We start from the raw sequence: 17,480 nt of genomic DNA on the forward strand, positions 1-17,480 counted from the left end.
CCTATTAAGTTGTTCAGGGGAAGTTCATATGAAGGTGCTGCCGGTTCATCTGGTGACTGCTCAAAAATGAGTCTTCTCTGTAGTTGCCCCAGAACTGTGAAACTCACTTCCTGCTGAGATTAGAGCTGTTCCATCCCTAAAGAAGTATTTCTTCAGCCAAGCTTTTTAGTTATCTGGTAGTTTTCATGGGTATTTTAATTTGATCTTTTAATATGTTGTTAAAATTTCCTGGTTTGTTTTTATTGATGTAAACTACCTAGAGACTTCGGTAGTGGGCGGTATACAAATATATTAAATGAATGAATGAATGAATGAATGAATGAATGAATGAATAAGGTTCACGTAAGAGATTGCCTTGCACAATCCTGAATAGAGAAGGAGGGGACACATCATGCTGTCTGGCATTACTTACTATCCTGATAACGGATGGGAGGAAATGAGGTGAGAAGTTTTGTTTAGCCTTTAAACCAGGGATTCTCAAACTTGGGTCCTCAGGTGTTATTGGACTTCAACTCCCATAATCCCCAGCCTCAGTGGCCTTTGGTTGGGTATTATGGGAGTTGAAGTCCAATAACACCTGAGGACCCAAGTTTGAGAATCACTGCTTTAAACTTATCATCTAATTTGGGTCTGTCCTACATTTCTCTCTGCCTATGCTCAGAAGCAATCAGAGCAGCATCTCGTTTAGTCCATTGCAGTCATTTGCAAATTGATCTGAAGGGTACCATAGGTAATTGTCTTGCCAGAACAACCTTTTATCTGGAATTCAGCCAGAGTTTCTCTTCCAAGAGGCTAAGGAAAGAAAATGGCTACGTGACAAAGTCTGAGAGGTACACTGAAGTACCTGGAAATGGCATAGCAAACATGGCTAGTAACAGCTCTCCACCCCCAACATCTGTGTATTCAGTTGAACACATAACTGTATTTAATAAACAAAGAAACCATGGTGCAAAATGGCACACTGCTCCTTGCTTGCACAGTCCTCAGACTAATAAATGGTCCATAATACACTGGATACGAATGCTACACAACAGCACTGATGGTAATGGGAATTGGCTTTCATCCTGATGAAAAGAAATCTTGTGTTCCTTCACATAAGTTACACATCATTATTGATCCTATGGGCCACCATGTAGCAGCTCATACAATCCAGCCATTAGCTAAGAAAATATAAAACAATTAAATGCAAAAGAATTATATTGGGTCTAGGTGACTTTACACTGTTCCAGATATGCTTGTTTAACAGGCACAACCTAGTTCTGACTGTTACTTCTTTGGCAATCATTGTACGGTTCTAAACAGTTATATGATTTAAAGGAAATACATTATGGATTAGAGACGTACATAATACAAACTATATACGAACACTGGATCTTGAAAATCATGTTCTAAAGTTAAATCAAATTGTCATGGTCATAACCATATTTTCTTGTAATCTCATTTTTACTGGTTCTGCTTTGCAAAGTTAAAGAAAGGTGCCGCATAGTAATGGATGAATTTTTGTACTGCATGGTTTTACAGAAGTCAAACTGGCACATTTTTTTTAAAAAAAGTGCTTTTCTCACTTTCAAAAGTACCAGCAAGTGAGGAAACAAGCCCTCTCAAGTCACTGGACATCAAGCTGGTATTCATGACTCACCTTAACAATTGTATCCAACAAATTCTGAGACTAGATATTCAAAATCAAGAGCTGGATATTTTCATTTGAAAATCAAAGGCTAATTTCACCAGATTTTCTCATTACAATTCAAAATTGTTCTAAGTTATGTGATATTTAGATAATTTATCCCTACAGGAGCCTGTTATAAGCATTTTAATAGGATTGTTAGGGCTGTGCATATAATTTGAGCATGCTAAGTCCTACTGAGTTTGTGATGACAAATGCCTTCATACTCACTAGAATATACTTAATTTTAGTACATTAAAAACGTAGGTTGAGAACCTGACAATCCAAAACAGATTCCTGAAGGGAGAAGAGAAGGGGTACGAGATATGTTGATGAAGAATCCAGCTTCAACCAAATAATTTCTAGAGTAGAACTTACTGGTTTCATCCACCTCTGTTTGTCACTACCTGTGAACCCCATACAGTTGGTTAAAGTACCTCAGGAAGAACTTTCGTGCTGGTCACTTTTATCATCTTGTCAATTGATACAAATATCTGGATCCCTTTCAGCCTGCTTTCTAAGCCTTTTCTCATTTTAAATAATAATAACCCAATTTTGGAATTGAAATGTCTTGGTTGCTCTGATGGATGACCTGTGTTGGGAACTAGACAGGGGAAGTGCATCTCTATTGGTTCCTGAGAATCTTTCACTAGATTTTGATGTCATCTATTAGAGTTTCCTTCTGGTCTATCATAGTATCGATGAAACTGCCTCAGGGGGTGATTGGTCAGCACCCCAAGTTTGGGCAAATGTGGGGAATTTAGCTCAAAAGGGGAGGCAGTTACAAGCAGTTTTAATTTGTAAAAGCATCTGAACTCAAGAAAATCGGCTTGAGAGAGATGTTTTAATTAACAAAAAGAAGTTTATTGTACAAAAAAGAAATAAAAGCAATAAGACCAAGTTACTAGGTGGCCTTAACGTAAATGCAATACAAATATGTTTAAAAATATATTATTAACCCTTAGATCAACTTGAAATGACTTGGCATAAGGCTTTGGTATTGAGAGATGTAGGGCAGGGTGGGAGGAGCATGTATATTTAAAATGAAATGGATTGGACCAATTGTTGATTTTAAATATTTGTCTAATTTTTAAAAAACCTTCAAAAAAAGTCCTATAAGTGGCTTGTTTCATGGCAGAAAATTACAGAAACTTCTGGAACAAACAAACAATATTATATTCTAGCTGGGCCGGGTGCAGAGCATCTGCGCCTCTAGTTACCCCCCTCCTTCCCACCTACCTGCCACCACAGTTTTTTCCCCCTCCCATTCCGCCACAATTGTTTTCTTGTTTGCCTGCCACCATCATTTTTCCCCCTCTCTGCCTGCCCGCCCACTGCCACCACCATCGTTTTCTTGCCTGCCGACCCGCCATCACCATTGTTTTCTGCCCACTGCCACTGTCGCTGTTGCCATTTCCTTCCCCCTGACTATCTTTTCTGCCTCGCCCACAAGCCTGTCCACCGGCCCCACTGCGAGACTCTCCACATGAGCAGTGTGGAGAGCCAGATGGGCTAGGCGGGAAGAGCAGGCCAAGCCTGCTCTTCTTGCACACGAGCAACCCGCGGAGGCCTGGGCGGCCAGATTGGGAGCCCTGGGCAGCCAGATTGGCAGCCCACACAATTGCTGGCTCCATCATAGAGCCGGTAGGGCCTGAGGGAATTGGGGGTCACCTGGCTCCCAGAAATCCCAGGATACCCCATGTGAGTGTGTGGGGCATCCTAGGGAGACCCCCAAGACTGAGAGGCTTGTTTTAGCCACCTGGCAGGGCTCTCCTCACAGGAGGCCTATTAATTTGCGGGGGCTCCATTCCCACCTATTTGTGTGGATAACGAAACCATGAAACCTTAAGCATATGGGGAGGAGAAGTAGGTTCCTAAGCACACTGAAGTGTGCTGAAAATCACAATAAAAAGAGGGGAGCAGAAATATCCACAGTACCTTGCTCTCCAGCATTGTTCTCCAAACCTCCAAATACAGTTGTCCCTCATCAACCACAAGGGTTCCGTTCTGGGAAACCCTGTGGTTGGTGAATTTGCAGTTGGGAAGCAATAAATAGGGAATAATTGAAAACAGGGAGGTTAGGGGAATCATGGTCGTGAATCGACTGGAAAACAAAGTAAAAACCAGGCAAAAATCTCCCCGGACCCCCAGAAATGGCCCTGAAATTCCCCCAAAAAAACATGTCTTAAAAAAACAACTCGCCAAACTGTGGGTATTTGGGTCATGGTTGGTGAGGACAGTCACAATTTCCCTGTCACACACACTCAAATCCATGATTGGGGAAACCATGATTGACAAGGGACAACTGTACTCTAATTTTTGGACTTTTTTCTTTCTGGGGGAAGAAAAGAGCCACAAAATGGCTCTGTGCTACAAAATGGTGCCAGTAAATGATGTCAGAAGTCTTCTGGCTATTCAGGAACCACAGCTAGGCAACAAGAGCCCTATTTTCACACTGAAGATAAAGATCCTTATGACCCGACTGTGGATACACGAAACAGCAGATGGAGAACCCATAAATAACAAGGGTCTCCTGTAGGAATATGACAAAGATTTATATATCTCTTTTCAACCAAAGTTCCCAAAGCGGTTTATATAGATAGATATAAATAATTAAATAATATGACTTTCTGTCCCCAAAGGGCTCACAATCTTAAAATATATATATAAAATAGACACCAGCAGCAGCCACTGGAGGGATGCTATGTTGGGGAAGGATCGGGCCAGTTGATCTCCCCCTGGTAAATAAAGAGAATCATCACTTTTTAAAAGGTGCCTCTTTGGTCAGTTACCTCCACCCCCAGATAGGCCTGCTTCTGTACCTGGGCTAAAATTGAGGTAGGAAGACATGCATGTGCATCCTACCTTACATCCGGGTCATGTGGGAGCTCAGGCTGCCAGCAGCCATCTTGAGCTAGAGGGAAGGAGCAATTCAGCAACAGGAATTTCCTCAATGCACTGTGCTGCTCACGTGGTGCATTGTAGGATTCATGGTGGTCAGGCTTCCTTCCTCCACCTCTGGATCACTGCGCAGTTTGCCGCTGTACCACTCTTGTGGGCGCATCGGCAGCAGAGTCCCATATAGGCCCAGGATTGTGGGGGGGATGGTATGTTGGCTCCTGCCATCTCCCCAGCCCTCCTCAGCCCTGATCGGCATGGGAAAGATCTTCTTGTCTGAATAGGGTTATTATGTGCCATAGAAGAGCATGAAATGCTTGGTCTATGAGACACATGTTGTACATTGATGTATAATATAAAAGTTCTATTTTGTTCCTACCACTTTCTCACCATTGTTACACAATGTCTCAGAAACTTCTGTCTTGTTTTATTGACATTTAAATCCTAAATATTTACTTATATATAAATCCTATTGAGTTATGCACTTAAGTTAAAATACTGAGAAGAGCAGCTTTGTAAAGTTATCTGCTGGTCACCTGTGATCCATGGACATCCACAGAGCTTCATCATTGTTTTCCATCAACTAACTGTTGTCCTAGGAAGTAAGCTTTGCAAGGCAAGGAAACAAATAATTTGATTGGTGAAGATCTATGCACATTTACAGCATCATATAAAGTGTTTTATTAATAGCAGTAATTGGTAATAAAGTCCTTTTATTGAATAAATTATGACTCATTGGAGTGCTGATTGTGGAGGCATAATGAGCAGCTGTAAGGCCCAATTTGTATTAACTGGAGACATTAAACTGGCATAAAGGCATAATACTCTGATGGCACATGCAGCCATCCACAATTCTTGGCATGGAGTTGCACAGGTAGGTTACGGAAACCTGCTTCAGTCTCAGAACTCTGTCCTGTCACTGGCTAATATCCCATATTAGGAAACTTGGCTAAGAATTTACTTTAACAGATGATTATGGTACTGCCAATTTGTTTTTATGAGAAGTGGGACTGTTTTAATGAAAGGCGGTATATAAATTTAACAATAAATAAAATAAAATAAATAAATACCGTAAGTGAAGCAACACTAATATCCTGAAAAAATAATGCATTTCCCCTCAGATGACAGAACATAAGAACAGCCCTGCTGGATCTGACCCCAAACCCATCAAGTCCAGCATCCTGTTTTACACAGTGACCCACCAGATCAACTGGAAGCCTACAGGCAGGAGTTGAGGGCATGCCCCCTCTCCTGCTATTACTCCCCTGCAATGGGTATTCAGAGGTTGGAGGTGGCCTGGAGGTGGCCTCTGACTAGTAGCCGATGATAGACCTCTCATCCATGAAGTTATCCAAACCCCTCTTAAAGCCATCCAAACTAGTAGGCAACACCACATCTTGTGGCAGAGAATTCCACGAGTTGATTATGCATTGTATGAAAAAGTACTTCTGTTTGTTGGAACTAAATTTCCAGGCAATCAATTTCATGGGATGACCTCTGGTTCTAGTGTTCTGTGAGAGGGAGAAGAATTTCTCTCTAGCTACATTCTCCACACCATGCAGGATTTTACAGACATCTATCATGTCTCCCCGCAGTCATCTTTTTTCTAAACTAAAAAGACCCAGGTGTTGTAGCCTTGCCTCATAAGGAAGGTACTCTAGGCCCCTGATCATCTTGGTTGCCCTCTTCTGCACTTTTCCCAGTTCTACAATGTCCTTTTTCAGATCTGGTGACTAGAATTGTACGCAGTACTCCAGGTGTGGCCACACCATAGTTCTGAATAAGGGCATTATAATATTAGCAGTTTTATTTTCAATCGCCTTCCTAATGATCCTAGCATGAAACTGGCTTTTTTCACAGCTGCCACACATTGATTCAACACTTTCAATGAGCTGTCCACCATGACCCCAAGATCCCTCTCCTGGTCAGTCACCAACAGCTCAGATCCCATCAGCGTATACTTGAAGTTGGGATTTTTCATTCCAATTTGCATCACTTTACACTTGCCAACATTGAACCGCATTTGTCATTTTGTCTCCCACTTACCCAGTTTGGAGAGATCCTTATGGAGCTCCTCACAATGCATTTTGGATTTCACTACCCGAAAGAGTTTGGTATCATCTGCAAATTTGGCCACCTTGCTACTTACCCCTACTTCTAGATCAAGTATGAATAAATTAAAAATCATTGGTTCCAGTACAGATCCCTAGGGGACCCCACTTCTTCCCTCCATTGTGAAAACTCTCCATTCGTACCTACCTTCTGTTTCCTATCTTTCAACCAGTTAGCAATCCACATGTATACTTTCCCCCTTTTCCCATGACTTCTAAGTTTTCTCAAGGGTCTTTGATGACAAACTTTATCGAAAGTTTTTGGAAGTCCACTTGAGGTATACTATGTCAACTGGATCACCTTTATCCAAACACTTGTTGACACTCTCAAAGAACTCCAAAAGTTTTGTGAGGCAAGATTTACCTTTCCAAAAGCCATGCTGGTTCTCTCCTACAGGGCCTGTTCTTCTTTACAATGTGCTTTACAATTTTATCCTTGAGGATGCTTTCCATCAATTTGCCTGGAACAGACATTAAACTAACCAGCCTGTAATTTACTGAATCGTCCCTGGATCCCTTTTTGAAAATCGATGTTACAATTTGCTAGTTTTCAGTTTTTCCAGACAGTTTAGGAGCTTGTCACTTCTATCTGACTCAGTTCTTTAGCCTCAATCCCTGAAAAGCCTGGTTCAGGAACAGGTATATGCTCAGTATCCTCTGCCATCAAGATGGACACAAAGAATTCATTTAGCTTCTCTGCAACCTCCATATCCTCCTTGGTGTAGTGTAGTGGTTAGAGTGCTGGACTAGGACCAGGGAGACGTGAGTTCAAATCCCCATTCAGCCATGATACTAGCTGGGTGACTCTGGGCCAGTCACTTCTCTCTCAGCCTAACCTACTTCACAAGGTTGTTGTGAGGAAAAACCTAAGTATGTAGTGCACCACTCTGGGCTCCTTGGAGGAAGAGCGGGATATACAATGTAAATAATAATAATATTATTACCACTACCTTGGCGTGGTTGTGGGGCTTGTGTGGGGCTTGTGTGCTCTGAGGAAGGTGAGAGTTATGCCAGAGGTCCAACCATACTGGACAGGTCTCACCAGAGGAGCCAGACAAAGAGTGCCTTTCCCATCAACAATATGGTGAGACGTAACTTTAATAAATCTATACTGGATCGGTCGTCACCCGGGTCAACAAGGACCGCGCCAGGTGCTATAGTCCCTGGACATCTGGTGGCAAGTGGGCAACAGGACTCAGGATCTTCAGTTGAGCAACCAGGGCTGAAGACAGCAAAGTTACTGGAAGAAACGTCGCTTAACCAAAAAAAATGCAAAAAATGCCAACAAGGAAATAATGATCTGCTATTACAAGTCTATTCCAACTAGAAGAGGTTATTTAAAAAGAACGTACCAAATTTGGAAAGAGAAGCATCCAGATACAGAAATAACAGAACAAAGGCTAGCAGATCAGAGAAGATACATAATAAGAAATAAAGTATTCACAGGAGTTGAGCTGGAAGAACTGCAAAGAGCAACACAGGCTCAAGATATGGAAGAAGAATTACCACCAACTGAAGTAGTTGCTCAGGCGCAGGTGGAGGAGGTGTTGGAAATCGAGGATGCCACTGTTACTGAACTGTTTCAAAATCAAAATCAGGCAACCACCCCTTTGCCTTCACCTCAAAAACACAAATGCCGTTTAACAGAAAAGCAACAAGAACTAAAGCAAAAAATAACTGAGCTCATGAACCAAATAACCACCAGGGTTCGACTTCCAGCTCTAAAAACAGTTGCCAAAAAACAACTTGCTCAGGCATTAAAAGATGTCAATGCCACACTTTCAGAGATAACAACCAAGAATTTGCAAGAAACAAACCAACTAATGTACAGTGCAGCAACAATAACAACACAAGAGCTCGGATATAAGATCAGTGGACCTGTAAAAAAAGAAAGCAGTACATCACCAGAGGCACAAAAGACCAGCTGCTGATTGAAAAAATGATTTTAGAAAATTGCAAGAGAAGAAAAACCAGTCTAAGTGTTGCATGGATTGACTACAAGAAAGCCTTTGATTCATTGCCTCACACATGGATACTAAAATGTTTAGAAACAACTGGTGTCAGCAAAAACATTCAGATATTTATTTTAAAAGCAATGAGCATGTGGAGTACACAGTTAACAATCAATGGCGAGACACTTGGACAGGTTAGCATTAGAAGAGGCATTTTCCAAGGGGACTCACTATCCCCTCTGTTGTTTGTAATCGCCATGACCCCACTTTCACAAATACTAAACAAAACAGGCCTTGGATACCAAACATCTAAAACATCAAGTAAAATCAGCCATCAGCTGTACATGGACGATCTGAAGTTGTATGGAAAGTCCCAGTCAGAAATCGAATCACTGCTAAGCACTGTCCGTATATTCAGTAGTGATATGGCAATGGAGTTTGGACTAGACAAGTGTGCTGCATTGATAATGAACAGAGGGAAAATAAGAAAAACAGAAGGAATAGAACTGCCCAATGGAAGCAAGATCGAGAACCTGGAAGAGAAAGAACATTACAAATACTTGGGCATTCTCCAGGCTGATAACATCGCACACACTGAAGTTAAAAGAAAAATTGGAAGTGAATACATCAGGAGAGTTAGAAAAATCCTCAAGTCCAAACTCAATGGCGGGAACACCATACAAGCCATAAACACCTGGACTATACCTGTTATCAGATAAACTGCAGGAATAATAGACTGGACCCCGGCTGAGCTAGAGACGCTGGATCGTAAGACCAGGAAAATCATGACCATCAATCATGCTCTGCACCCTCGCACTGATGTCGATAGGCTATACCTCCCTCGCAGCTCAGGTGGAAGAGGAATGCTGCAAGTCCATCAAACAGTAGAGGAGGAGAAAAGAGGCCTTGAAGAATATATAAAGGACAGTGAAGAAGATGCACTTCAAATGGTCAAGAATGAGAAACTATTCAACACCAATGAAACAAAGCATGCCTACAATAAAGAACAAGTCAAGAACCGAGCAGAAAAATGGAAAAATAAGCCCCTGCATGGTCAATATTTGCACAATATAAGTGGAAAATCAGACATCAGCAAGACCTGGCAATGGCTTAAGAATGGCAACTTGAAGAAAGAAACAGAGGGTTTAATACTGGCTGCACAAGAACAGGCACTAAGAACAAATGAAATAAGAGCAAAAGTCGAAAAGTAAACAACAAACAGCAAGTGCCGCCTTTGTAAAGAAGCAGATGAAACCGTGGACCACCTCATCAGCTGTTGTAAGAAGATCACACAGACTGACTACAAACAAAGGCATGACAAGGTAGCAGGGATGATACACTGGAACATCTGCAAAAAATACAAGCTACCTGTAGCCAAGAATTGGTGGGACCATAAAATTGAAAAAGTTGTTGAAAATGAAGATGTAAAAATATTATGGGACTTCCGACTACAAAGAAATAGAAAAAATCACCAAATACAAAGATCTACAAATTGAAATTGAAAAGCTGTGGCAGAAAAAGACCAAAATAATCCCAGTGGTCATTGGCGCCCTGGGTGCAGTTCCAAAAGACCTTGAAGAGCACCTCAACACCATAGGGGCCACAGAAATCACCATCAGCCAATTACAAAAAGCAGCTTTACTGGGAACAGCCTATATTCTGCGACGATATCTATAACAACAGCAACAACATTGACAATAAGATTCAGCCATCCCAGGTCCTTGGGAAGGACTCGATGTCTGGATGAAACAAACCAGTCAATAACACCTGTCTGACTGTGTAAACAAGAAACAACAACAACAACAACAACAACCGCCTCCCTATCAGGTTTCCTGCTTCTGATGTATTTAAAGAAGTTTTTATTCCCCTTGATGCTTTTAGCTAAATGTTCCTCAAACTCTCTTTTTGCCTCCCTTATTGTCACTTTGTATTTCTTTTGTCAGAGTTTGTGTTCTTTTTTGTTCTCTTCATTTGGGCAGGCCTTCCATTTTCGGAAGGAAGTCTTATTCCCTTTTATAGCTTCCTTGACATTACCTGTTAGCTATGCTGGCATCCTCCTGAACTTAGTGGTACCTTTCCTCCTTTGGTTATACAATCTAACTGGGCTTCTAGTATTGTGGTTTTGAGTAATCTCCATGCACTCTGGAGCAAAGTGACTCTCCTGATTTTCCCTTTAAGTTTTCTTTTCACCATACTCCTCATTTTGAAGAAGTTTCATCTTCTGAAATTCAAAGTGTCTGTGTTAGACTTCCTTGGTGATTCTCTCCACGCATGTATGCTGAATTTGATTGCACTTTGGTCACTGTTCCCTAAAGAGTCAATGACATTGACATTCAGGATTAAGTCCAAGGTTGCCTTCTCTCTGGTTTTTTCCAAGACCAACTGTTCTAGGGCACAGTCATTCAGCCTATCTAGAAATTTGACCTCTTTATCATTACCTGACTGTGTATTTACCCAGTCTTTGTGTGGGTAATTGAAGTTATCCATTATTACTGCCCTGCCTCTCCTTGATGCCTCCCTGATTTCCTTCTGCAACTCCCAGGCACTGTCAGCATTTTGATCCAGAGGGTGATAACACGTCCCAAGTAGCACATTTCCTTTCAGGCCTTGTATTGTCACCCACAGGGTTTCTGTGGAAGACTCCGGTCCTCCTAGGTTTTCTACCTTCTTCATTTCTATCCCATCTTTAACAAACAGCGCTACTCCATCTCTCCATCTTTTCTATAGAGTTTATATCCAGGGATAACAGTGTCCCACTGGTTCTCACTGTTCCACCATGTTTCTGTTATGCCCACTATATCTATTTATTCGTTAGCAACCAAGCACTGCAGCTCACCCATCTTGGCTCAGAGGCTTCTGGCATTGGCATATAAGCATCTATACGCTGGTTCTCTTACCTGGTGTATGCTATCTTTCTTTTGACTCTTTGACCAGCTAGCACAGCCTTCTGTCTGCTCTTTATGTTGTTCTGCTCTGCCCCTTCTGTTTTATCAGAATCCTTTACACCCTCGCACATTAAAGGATGGCATTTGCCGAACTGGATACTGCCCCGCCCCTGTTGGCTATTCCCCAGGTGTCATTTAAAAGCTGCTCTTCAACCTTTTTGATTTTAAGCGCCAGAAGTCTGGTTCCATCTTGGTTCAAGAGCAGCCCATCCCTTTTGTACAGGCCTTGCAAACAAACTCATCTCTCTATAACCCTAATCATCTAATCTCCTACTTCAAGGAGGCCCCCACCCCCCAGAATTCCCTGTGCAAGAGGAAATGGGCTCATCATACACGGGACGAGTCCCTTCTAAAGGAGCATTACCCTTTTCTTCAGACTGATGTCCTCCTTCCCTGAGACCTTCATTCTCCCTGGCAACAGAGGAACTATCAGCCTTGAAGTGGGATGCCTCTACCACGTCCCTGAAGGTCTCGTCTGCATACCTCTCCTTCTCTCTGAGCTTCTCCAGATCTGCCACCTTGGTCTTGAAGGAACAAACTTGTTCCCTGAGAGCCAGGAGCTCCTTGCACCAAGCACACACCAATGACTTATGCCCATGGAGCAAATAGTCATACATGTGACACTCTGTGCAATACACTGGGGAAAGCTCCCTCCCGTGCTGGCTTTCTATCTTCATAACTGGTTTTCTTGGCAGTTTATAGCATTTTGAGATAGTTTATTAGATAGTTAGGTCTCAGCTGTATTGGTCTGCTATTTAACTGTACAAACTTCCTTTCTCAAGAATATGGAGTAGTACTTACCTTCTCTTCCCACTGGGCTCCTTGTGATCAAGGGGACTCATTTCAGGCTTCCCCGCACACTTCCCTGCTACACTCCAATGCCCTGTTTGCTATCCCTGTTGGCTAATTTCTCGGGCCTTCACCTCTTATATAGAGAGTAGGCTTTAAACTGAGACACAGGAATGTAGCTCACAGGAATGTGGGCCTTCCCACAGCCCTAGCTGACTCCTCCCACTCCAGGCAGGGAGATTATACTCACACATGAGAATATACTCAGAATATACTGAGAAAATACTCAGAAGCAAGTTACAACCTAATAGGCAAGCAGTCGCTCAGGATCATGCCCAGCCTCTCAGTTTACTGCATTCATATATTGCTGCAATAAGGTTGGAGAGCAGTCATGTAGCTGTTCCCTGGACCACTGCTAATACTTTCTGCAGGGAGTGGGTCACATTATTCAGTCTGATTACTGTAATTACTTCCCACACTATGGCAACTTCACATGTAATGGTGGCAAGTCTGGTTCCAACAACTACCCATCCCCTCCCTGTGAGCTAGTGTTCCCAGCATGAGCAGCAAATTCTTCATATTTTGTGACAGCTGAACTCGGGCTAATGAGCAGAACTTCCCTTCGCCACCCAACAGCTGTAACTAAGATTTGAAGTTGAGTGGAGGATGTCAGATGGTGGAGGGAAGTGCTGCTCTGCAACCCGACATTTCCAGGTTCAGATGTCATGAAAAATGGAGGTACTGTTCACACTGGGAGTGCACACTCCTCAGGGAACTGATGCTTGGCAGAAACAGACTTGCTGCCATGATGATGTGTGAAGCTGCCCTATGTTTCTGACCCTGCCAACATGATCTAGCCTATCCGACTGCCAATGTGGAAATGTGCATCAATCACTTGGCTTGCTTCAGTGCTCTACTAATTAGTCATTGATTTATTATAATTTTGTTATGCCCATCTCCAAGATGAACAGCTACCTGACCCAATGGAGTTCCATACTCCTCTGCAGAAGCAACTCCAAGCCTAGTATGGCAGCAGTACATGAACTCAGTAAGCTAAGAGGCTGCTTTAAACATCACAATGCAGATCCTTTGATGGACTAATCTGGCAAAAGTACCTCTTTTGTTCCATGACTAGATTACAGTGACACTTCAGATTTGTGCCACATAGGAGAATGTTACCAGCCATTTGTTTATATGAAGCAGCTAGAAGGAAGTTGTGCCTTTGGTCCCATGGCAAAAACTAAAGGCAACAACATGATGCAGCAACATAGTTAAAGTTAAGAGCATATCTGGGTCTGGTCAGTGCCTGGATGGGAGAGAACTCGGAATCCACACAAGTGCCATCTTGAGTTTCATGAAGGGAGAAAGGCAGGATATATGCCTGCCTTGAATAGTAGTATTCTGGGAGAGACATAAAATTGATGAGTACCTGCTATCTATACGGTAGTTGTTCACATATGTACCAGAAGCTGCACCTTGACTAAAATTATGGTTCCTGCCCCAATGTCAGTTCAGATTCTTTTTAGCCTGAAAATAGGGGATTGATATAATAATCAATAGAGAAATAACAGGATGGTTATGTTTATTGCTAGAAACTTATCCAGAGACTGGTATTTGATCCCTATTTTAAAGGGATGGGAGGGGCACAGAACTGTTTAAATGACTATTCCCACTCTGCTTTGGGGCGGGGCGGGGCAGGGGGAGAGATGTCCCTGTAGCATTTCAGCACTTACAGGTTTTTGCTCATCTTGATTAATTGATTGATTGATTAAGTGCCATCAAGTTGGTATCAACTCTTAGCGACCACATAGATAGATTCTCTCCAGGATTATCTATTGGCCTTTAATAGTCTATCCGTGGTGCTTTCATTGCTGCTGTGATCAAATCCATCTACCTTGCTGCTGGTCATCCTCTTCTTCAACTTCTCCCAGCATTATGAACTTCTCAAGGGAGCCAGGTTTTTGCATAATGTGCCCAAAGTATGATAGTTTGGGCCTGTTCATTTGTGCCTCGAGTGAAAATTCTGGATTGATTGGTTCTATGATCTGTTTGTTTGTTTTCCTGGCTGTCCAGGGTATCCTCAAAAGTCTTCTCTAGCACCTAAGTTCAAATAGTGTCAGTACTTTTTCTATCTTGCTGCCTCAGAGTCCAGCTTTCGCATCCATGGGGTGCATGGGAAAAACCATTGTCCGAATGATTCATCTTACACCGTGATTATCTGTGATTACTGGATGTGATTGGGGAGGTGGGGTGGCTGTGGTCTATAAGAATACCATCTCCTTTACCAGGATCCCTGTCAGGGATTTGGCCTATACTTAATGTGTGTATCTAAGCTTAAAGACCACTGATAGATAGGGACTTCTGCTGGTGTACCAATCACCCCTCTGCCCAGTGGAGAAGTCCCTATCTATCCCTGGTCCCTAAGCTTAGTAAAGGAGCTTTACCACCCGTACTGCCAGAGCACAGGTCTTCCAATGTGCTCTGTGTTGTGCCCAATCAGTCTTGCACCGAGTCTTCCACCACTTGTGCTCTAATCGTCTACCTCACAGCTTCAGCTCCTGTAACTCATCTGAATACCATGGGGCTGTCTTTAAAGCAATCCAGAGAGGACGCTTAGGAGCTATTGTGTCTACTGCTCTGGTAAGTTCATTATTCCATCTTTGTACCAGAGCATCAACAGAATCGTTAGCAGAGCGAACTCTAAACCCCTCCAAGGCTTCTTGGAATCCTATTGGATCCAATAACCTCCTCGGGCAGACCAATCTAATAGGTCTTTCACCCCTGCAGAGGTGGGTCATGGCTGTAAGTTCTACCTTAACCAGATGGTGATCCCTCCATGACAGTGGGGAGATGACAGGAGTCCCCACCCACAGAAAACCTCCCTGATTGGAACAAAATACCAAATAGAGCATGTGACCAGCACCATGTGTCAGACCAGAAACCAATTGGGATAGGCCCACAGTCATCATGGTTGCTCTGAACTCTTGAGCCGCCCCCAACAATCTGGTTCCAAAATGAACATTAAAGTCCCCCACCACTAACAACCTGGGCAACTCCAATGCCAACTCAGCAACTAAGTCCGTCAGCTCAATTTCTGGCAGTACAGGTGGTAAAGAAGGAATTCTCTTCTGCTCACATTGCTTCTGCAAATTCATATCCAGATGAGTCATCTAGGGTTGTGAAAGGGCTAGTAGGTACTCCCTCCCCCTTAAGTTTAAACTTGGAACCATCAGTCACTTGCTGTGATGTCCTTGATGACCTTTTTGTGGATAACATCTCTCAGATTTGGGCCGAGCTGGATTTCACAGTTACTGGAGAGTCTACTGTGGAGGTGTCCAGCAACGCCTCTTATGGATCCCTCAGAGTTAGCTAATTAGAGACCGGTTTCTAATCTTCCATGGTTGGGCAAGGTGGTTGAGCAGATGGTGGCCTCTCAGCTCCAGGCAGTTTTGGATGATGCAGATTATCTAGATCCATTTCAAACTGGCTTTCATGTGGGCTATGGGGTCAAGACTGCCTTGGTTGGCCTGATGGATGATCTCCAACTGGCTATTGACAGAGGGAGTGTGACTCTGCTGGTCCTTTTGGATCTCTCTGCATCTTTCAATACCATCAACCATGGTATCCTTCTGGACTGCCTTGGGGAGGTGGGATTGGGTGGCACTGTTTTACAGTGCTTCCACTCCTACCTCTCTGGCAGATTCCAGATGGTGTCACTCAGAGACTGTTGTTCTGCTAAGCGAGAACTGAAGTGTGGCGTCCCACAGGGCTCCATACTGTCTCCAATGCTTTTTAACATCTACATTAAACCACTGGGAGAGATCATCAGGAGGTTTGGTGCTGGGTGTTACCAATATGCTGATGACACCCAGATTTACTTTTCCATGACAACCTCATCAGGAAATGGCATATTTTCCCTAAATTCCTGCCTGGAGGCAGTAATGGGCTGCATGAGGGATAACAAACTGAAGTTGAATCCAAGTAAGAGGGCGGTACTGACTGTGCAGGGACAGAACCCGAGAGATGGTTTATATCTGCCTGTTCTGGTTGGGGTTATACTCCCCCTGAAAGATCAGGTATGTAGCTTGGAAGTGCTCCTGGACCCAAAGCTCTCCCTGGTTTCTCAGGTGGAGGCGGTGGCCAGGAGCACTTATTATCAGCTTCGGTTGATATGTCAGCTACGTCCATTTCTAGAGGTGAATGACCTTAAAACCGTGGTACATATGCTGGTAATCTCCAGGCTTGACTACAGTAATGAGCTCTATGTGGGGCTGCCTTTGTACATAGTCCGGAAACTACAATTGGTAAAGAATGCAGCAGCCAGATTGGTCTCTGGGACAACAAGAAGGGACCACATAGCACTGGTTCTAAAAGAACTGCACTGGCTGCCAATATGTTTTTGGGTGAAATACAAAGTGCTGGTTATTATCTATAAAGCCCTTAATGGCTTGGGTCCAGGCTATTTGAGAGAGTGCCTCTTTTGTCATAATCCCTGCCACCTGCTACAATCTTCTGGAGAGATTTGGTTACGGTTGCCACCAGCTCATTTGGTAGCGACCCAGGACTGGGCTTTTCTGTGGCTGCCCCTGGGCTCTGAAATAAGCTTCCTGCTGAAATAAGAGCATCTCCTTGTCTGTTTGTTTTCAGGAAGAACCTCAAGACCCTCCTGTTCTCTCAGGCTTTTAAATAGAATTAATTTTAATAATTTTAATATTTTTTTAAAAAAATTGTTTTAATAATTTTATTCTATTGTTTTTTTATTGTCATGTATTTTAATTTGTGATTTTTAATTATTTTTAATTTTGTACAAAGCCTAGAGATATACATATCAGGTGGTATAAAAATATGATAAGTAATTAAATAAATTATTGAAATAAAAGGTGGGGGAAAGGAGGAATAGAATAAAATAAAGGAATTCATATAATGGAATACCCAGTGTCCATTGCTGTAATTCTGTTTCCAAGAGGCAATATCTATTTTTGCAATGGGCACAAAATGAATAATATACTCTCAAGAACCATAATTTTATTCTTTATAAGCCAAAAACAGAAGTTTTCTTGCAGCTATACTGGAAATGACAGGGAATATTCATTATTCTGCATTTGGCTAATATAAATCA

This window comes from Hemicordylus capensis, chromosome 5, assembly GCF_027244095.1.
Source record: "Hemicordylus capensis ecotype Gifberg chromosome 5, rHemCap1.1.pri, whole genome shotgun sequence".
NCBI lineage: Eukaryota > Metazoa > Chordata > Lepidosauria > Squamata > Cordylidae > Hemicordylus > Hemicordylus capensis.